Source organism: Humulus lupulus, chromosome 1 (assembly GCF_963169125.1).
Source record: "Humulus lupulus chromosome 1, drHumLupu1.1, whole genome shotgun sequence".
Classification (NCBI taxonomy): domain Eukaryota; kingdom Viridiplantae; phylum Streptophyta; class Magnoliopsida; order Rosales; family Cannabaceae; genus Humulus; species Humulus lupulus.
In genome coordinates, this window is record NC_084793.1 from 213565456 (window position 1) to 213572799 (window position 7344).

Consider the following 7344-nt stretch of genomic DNA (forward strand, 5'->3'; position numbering starts at 1 on the left):
CTTTCTGTTGGTGTGATGTTCATCCCTTTTCTCACCCCATTTTTCTGGACTTAAAGGTTCATATAAAGCTTTTGAGGCTTTTTATTTTGTTTATTATAATTTTTTTCTTTTAACTTTAAGATGTCAACTTGTATAAAACTCAAGTTTCTGCAACAATTTTTTTTAATTGTTTTCTTTTCTGATTGTATATCACCTTATTGTTCAACATTTCTAATTTTATATCTCATCAAAATCTTATGGCATTTTCCTAGGGGCATTTTGAAGATGTTGAAAAGCCACTGCCTTTACCCTCTAAAGCACCAAGAGAAAAAAAGGAGCTGGTAAGCATATTATTATTTGGTATTGATATTTGGATTCTTCACTTTCTTTTGAGTTCCCATGATGGAAGAAGTAATTTTTTCCAACTTTTTTTTAATGATATGCAGGATGAGAATAAGAGAAAAAGGGTCTGGCTGAAATTTATGAGGTTCGTAATTCTTGGTCTGTTGACATACATAACTGAGTTTGTTGTTTCTCATTTTTTTATATTGTTTCCTTGTGGCATTGATTTTTAGTAGTCCTCCAAAAATAAGAGGTAAATAATATTTAAAATCAAGATAAGAAGAAGAAAATAATTGCGAGGGAATAACAACATTACTGATTAATAGTGTATCTTATCTTGTTCTATGTCACTACTAATAGAGCTTGGGAGAACGGATCGGCCCATAAGAAAATATATTGATTTTAAGCCATGGTTAGCAATTTGGTTTGCAGCAGAATTCTCTCCTGTAAATGTAGGAAAAGATTTCCTGTAATGTTAGAAAAGCTAATAAAGAACATTCCTAGTGTTCCTAATATCCCAACAGACTACAGGGCCCTGCAGAGTCACCATAAGCTAGCATCATCTGAATTCATTGATGCTCCCAATTCTCGACATCTCTTCCAGGCTATAGAAATAGTAGTAATCTCATCATTTATATTTGCATTAGGAGCTATTTTAATAAGAAGATTATACTTAATATCTTTCAAAATGATTCTTGTTATTTAGAAAGACTATTTCTAACAGCCACCTCAGATGTGCAGGATGCACCGTTTGTGTTCTTTTCCTAGGAGGGGAAAGAGGAAAGAAAGCACAAAAAAAAGCTTTGGAGCTTATTTAATCTTTGAATTGGATATGTTTCAGCATATAAGCCAAGTTCATGAGATTGTGGGACGCATTAATGGGAGATTTGGAACTCTTACTGCTGTTCCCATACACCATCTGGTTTGTCTTTTTTATATATCATGTAAATTAGAGACAGTGTTTCAAGTGATCTTCTTTGTTCTGTTTTAATCACTTTCCCAACTTTCTAAAGACATTTTAGTGAAAGAAAAATCAAACAAAAGGAAGAATAAAAGGTCTGAGTTCAGGTCTTTTTAAGCAACAACATTTGATTAATATATGTTTTGAGACTACAATTTAGTCAATATATTATATATGTTATGTTTCTGTCTCTCATTTTCTTTGAACCTAATTTTCTTACAATTTTGTTCAATGATTATGTCAAGACTGCTAAACCATTTTCTCTTCTTTGTACAGGACCAATCTCTTGACTTTCACGCATTGTGCGCTCTGTATGCTGTTACTGGTACTCATTTTTGTTTTGTAACAAAACCGTTAATCAATTTTGTCTTAGATAAGTAAATTGTTCATAGGCTGCCTAGTTTGTAGTGATTCCTATGGTAACTCAATCATGTAATACATTAATATGGTGAAACAACAGAAGGCAATTGTGCCTTCAATTAATTAATTTTGTTTACCATGAGTAACTCAATTGCTATATGATATCTGTTTTTCATTTCTATATTTTCATTTTCCATGTTCAATTATGTACAAATTGGGTAAGTGAAGTAAAACTTATAAAGTGACAGTGTGTTAATTTGTGTAATTTACTTTTTTTTTTTTTTTTTCAGATGGAATAACAAATATACTGGTAGAAATGAATGTTATAGCACCACATGCTTTTGTTTCATAAGTTTGGTTTACCCACATCGTGAAAATATTGTGGGTAATCAACCAACTTATGAAGAGTTAGTTGAACGACTTAATGATACAACTTCCCGCCTTAATGCTACTAACGAACAACTTAGTGTAGTTGTGGATATACTTCGTCATAACAATTTGATGGCACCGCCTCCACCACCTCCAACAGACCAAGCTTCAGATGCAAATTTAAGAGAGTCGCCATCTATTTCAGTTTGGGAGTCACAAGATGATTCTTAGTTTATTTACATTAATTTACTAAGGAATGAACTTTATGAAGTTTTTTTTTTATTTTGGTAGGGGTAACCTTAAAATGATAACTTTATGACTTATTTTAGTATTGAACATTATAAAGAATTTTAGCATTAAACATTTTATTATTGAATTGTTTTTTTCTAGTTTTTTTCTATTATATAACATTTATAAATAACTGTTATTATCTTTTACCTACACATAACCATTAAATTTGAACAAAATATAAATTGTGTAACAAACCAGTAAAATAATGCTATGTGGGCTAATAAAATGACACCACGTAGGATGCCACATATGATGCCATGCAGAATGCCACGTATGATGCCACGCAGGATGCCACATATGATGCCACGTCATCAGACACGTAAAACTACAAAAACCATGTCAGCATACACGTAGGATGCCATGTCATCAAACACGTCATCTGATGACTCATCAATTGATTTATAACTTAGTGGGGTCCACTGATTCTTTTACCTACCAGTGTTAATAAGTGTAGGTAAAGACTCTTTCCCCACTAACTTTTACCTACCAATTCAATATTGGTAGGTAAACCATATTACCCACCATTAGGCTAGTTTTACCTACACTTACAATTGGTAGGTAAAGACCCCATTTTCTTGTAGTGTCCAAGGGCGGATGCGCCGAGGTTATTCAAGGACCAGAGACTCCTGTTTACCTCAAAGGGTGGCATGGACAAGTTAGCGGGCCATGTTCACAAGGAATTGTTTATGATTATGTTATGATGTTCGATGATGTTTATGATTATGTTATGATGTTTGATGGTGTTTATGATTTTGTTTTGATGTTTATGATATGATGGTGGCATTATGTTGACGTCAATATGTTTATGTTTATGATATTGATGCCAATTTTATGATGATGCTATAATGCATAAAGATGAATGATAGTGTTTGTAATTTGTTGTATCTTACTTGCTTGTTGTTTGTACTTCCTTACTGGGCTTTTAGCTCACCCCCCTTACTTTCCCTTCCAGGTATCAAATAGGTTTCTCTATGGCACGCGTGGTGATGTGGGGAGTTCTATCGTCGTGGTGTGTATGGCGTGGGGGCATCCTATGGACGAGAAACGATCAATTCTAAATGCCATTTTTAATAATGTTATGTTTTATGGAATTTTCTTAAAATTGTCAGTGGGACTTAAATTTTTTGTTTGTTTTAGAACTTGGCATGAAAAATGATATTTTATTTTTAAAATTTTGGGCCCAGCTTGCATGTTTTAAGCGAGACCCGACTGAAACCTTTATAATAAGTGGCTTTCTATTATAAACGCCCTTAACTAGTTATTATAACCTTTATTATAATAACTAGTCAAGGGCGTTTTACAAGATGGAAAGGTAGAGATCTATAAAGCAAGGCTTGTGGCTAAAGGCTATACACAGAGAGAGGGTGTAGACTATGAAGAAACATTTTCTCTTGTGGCCATTCTTAAGTCTATTCGCATACTTTTATCCATAGCTGCCATCTATGGTTACGAGATATGGAAAATGGACGTCAAGACAGCCTCTCTAAATGGCCACCTTGATGAAACCATTTATATGGAACAACCATAAGGGTTTATTAAGAAGGATCAAGATCGAATGGTATGCAAGTTGTTGAAATCCATATATGGATTGAAACAAGCATCAAGATCTTGGAACTTAACATTTGATGAAACTATTAAAACATATGGTTTTGAACAAAATATTGACGAAGCATGTGTTTATAAATACATCAAAGGGAAAGTTGTGGTTTTATTAGTTCTTTATGTTGATGATATCCTACTCATTGGGAATGATGCAGAGACATTATCAAATGTAAAGAAATGGTTGGTTGACAAATTCCAAATGAAAGATTTGGGAGAAGCGAGCTATGTTCTAGGCATTAAAATTCTAAGAGATAGAAAGAACAAGCTCCTGGCACTTTCACAAGCAAATTATATTGATAAAGTGCTTGAAAGATTCTCTATGGAAAATTCCAAAAAGGGTCAATTGCTGACCAGACATGGAAGTACTCTTTGCAAAGATTAGTGTCCAAAGACACCACAAGAGCAAGAGGACATGAGAAAGTATCCCTATGCATCGACAGTAGGGAGCCTAATGTATGCAATGTTATGTACTAGACTTGATGTATGTTATGCAGTAGGGATTGTCAGTTGTTATCAGTCAAATCCAGGTTTGGAACACTGGATTGCGGTGAAACATATTCTCAAGTATCTCAGGAGAACGAGGAACTATATGCTAGTATATTCGGGTAGTGACCTTGAAACTACTGGATACATTAACTCAGATTTTCAATCTGACAAAAAGAGTAGAAAGTCTACTCTTGGTGGTGGAGCAGTTGTCTGGAGAAGCATTAAGCAATCCAGTATAACTGAGTCAACCATGGAAGCTGAATACATAGCAGCTAAAGAAGCAGTGTGGCTGAAAAAGTTCTACACAGATCTGGAAGTGGTTCCAGAAGTGGAGAAACCACTTCTTCTTTACTGTGATAACAGTGGAACAATGGCCAATTCTAAAGAACCAAGAAGCAACAAGAGGGGAAAGCATATAGAGCGCAAATACCACTTGGTCAGAGAAATCGTACATAGAGGAGATGTGTCCATTCTGAAAATCGCATCAGAACACAACTTGGCAGACTCGTTCACGAAGACGCTTCCTGTAAAGCAATTCGAGGGTCATGTACGTAATATGGGATTGAGAGAAATGCCTCACTTGCTTTAAGTACAAGTGGGAGATTGTTAGGAGTGTGTCCTAAAAGCATGCAAAAGACATTTGTTATTTCTATGAATAAATAAATACAATGGTCTATTATTGTTATATTTAGATTATTAAATTATTGTTTGAATAATTTTGTAAATATCAGAAAAAATTCCATATTCATTATTGAGGATGTGATCTGGTATTAGTACGAGAAAATTAAGATCACATGAATGAATAAAAAATAGTCAACAACAACAAATTAAAGTTATGGAATTCTTTAATTGGGGTTGTAAGTACAGTTTGCTCAGTATCATGTTGATACAAATAATCTAGATTCAGATTATTGATGTGGTAAGACATCTCGGTAAAGTTGTTTTATATAATATGATTATATATGACATGGACCGATATGAATACAAGTCTTTATCCAAAAACAATTTAACAATAAAGACTTGTAATTCATATCATAACTGATGATCATTTATAGATCAACCTAAATCCTGAGTGTTCATGAACTCCTGTTCATGTTTATTAAATCTTTCGATTCATTCGTTAAGGTCTCTTTATAGAATGAGGCTAATGACTTTTGTTTTGGAGATTTAATATCATGGATGGCTGGGAGCATGTATCAACAATACGTAATCTAATCTTTCCTAACGGATCGTATATTAGTTCCCTTAAGGGTTAATTCTGGAACTACATGATTTTGAGCTCAAATCTATAATTAGATTATAGATTAATTATTCACTAGTGAATTAATGGTACTTAAGGAATAAGAAGTAAATTAGAAAAGTAAAATGGTAATTCTTCCATTCTAATTTATGAACTAATTAATTAGAGGGTTGAACTATTGTAAGATGGTTATATCAATGGACAGCTTAGAATAAGATTTCTGTAAAAGTATATCTATAACATAAAGAGTACAATTCTGAATTTATAGTGGAGAAATATAAGAATTAATTAATAAATTAACTATTATAATTAAAGAGTTTAATTATTTAGTTACAATTTATTGGAGCTTAATGTTATAAGTCCATGGTCCCTGAAATGACTCAAACAAACACTTACAAAGGTAAGTACAAATATGGGCAAAATGACTTATTTGATAAGTAAAATATTTTTTCTATGCACCAAACATAATTATTCTATAATTATGTGTAATTAATTAATTTAACAAAAATATAATTAATTTTGAATTAATTTATTTTTGGGAATTTTAGTATTTAAATAATAATAAAAAGTGGGAAAAATCGCATGCCTTCCCTGGCATGTGGTACACGTGTAGCACAGTGCTCAGTCACTGTGCTACACGCATAAAAAGCTCTTGGTAGTTTCTTGGTTCCAAAATTTTAGTTATTTAAATATTAAATAAATAATGAGATATTGTAATATGATTAAAATATTATTATTTAATCAAAATCTGATAACTGATTAGTTATTTTCAAATTGTTTAAAATAACTAATATTTTATTTTTAATATATTGGATATATTAAATATAGGATATTAGTTTTTCAGAACGATATTTTTTTTCAGGGATAGAAAATATATTGTGAAATCTCTCTGAGAGAAAGAGAACAGTGATACAAGCATAGGTCACTGTTCTTGACAAACTTAGGTCCAAACTTTATCAGATCTCATGTGTTGAGAACATCTGATAAATAGATTTTGCCTATTATTTTGTATAGCGAGCCCACACTCGTTCTTTGTGTGTTGAGAACATTTTGGAAGATCTTGGTGTGAGATCTCAAGGATTTTTTCCATACAAAAAGATAGCAGCAAGGAAGGACTTGAGGTAATTTTCTATTCATATCTTTGATTCAATATAAATATATGTATGTTAAGAAGTAGATCTAGAAATCTTGTGGGATTAAATTAACAATTTTGATTGTTGTTCCGCTGCGTATAATCTCTGATTTGATCTATAAAAACCAACAAATGGTACCAGTGCCATCTTCACACATATATATATATATATATGTTGAATCTGTGTGGGTTTAATTTTATGCATTTATTTATTTTTGATGAATGAATGGATGACTTAATATGATTGAATGCATGGGAATGTTGAATCATTAATTGTATGGTGTTTTTGGGTTAGGATTTGTTTATGATTAGATCATTGTGTAAGCCATTAAAGGGCATAGGATTTATGTAATTTTATTTGGTTTTTGACACCATAAAATTGTAATTCCGATCACACAAAAGTTAGAACGGAGCCCGGGATTCAGAATTCAGCCACCGTTCCTCCGAGGCCGCCCCCCGAGCTGCTACCGGGGACGTCGTATGGACGTCCGTACAGTTCCGTACAAAATAGCCCTGGCAACCCCGTTTGACGCCACGTATCCCCGTCTTGCTGGACCAGAATTTTTTTTATTTTTCTAAGCC

General features: G+C 32.9%; 1 long non-coding RNA gene across 1 annotated transcript; it reads left to right on the top strand.

Moving 5' to 3' along the window:
* Positions 1-1033: 1033 nt before the first annotated feature.
* On the top strand, positions 1034-2379 carry LOC133826220 (uncharacterized). Its single transcript, XR_009888955.1, has 2 exons — positions 1034-1243; positions 1559-2379. It is a non-coding gene; the product is annotated as an uncharacterized LOC133826220 (long non-coding RNA).
* The last annotated feature ends 4965 nt before the right edge of the window (positions 2380-7344 follow it).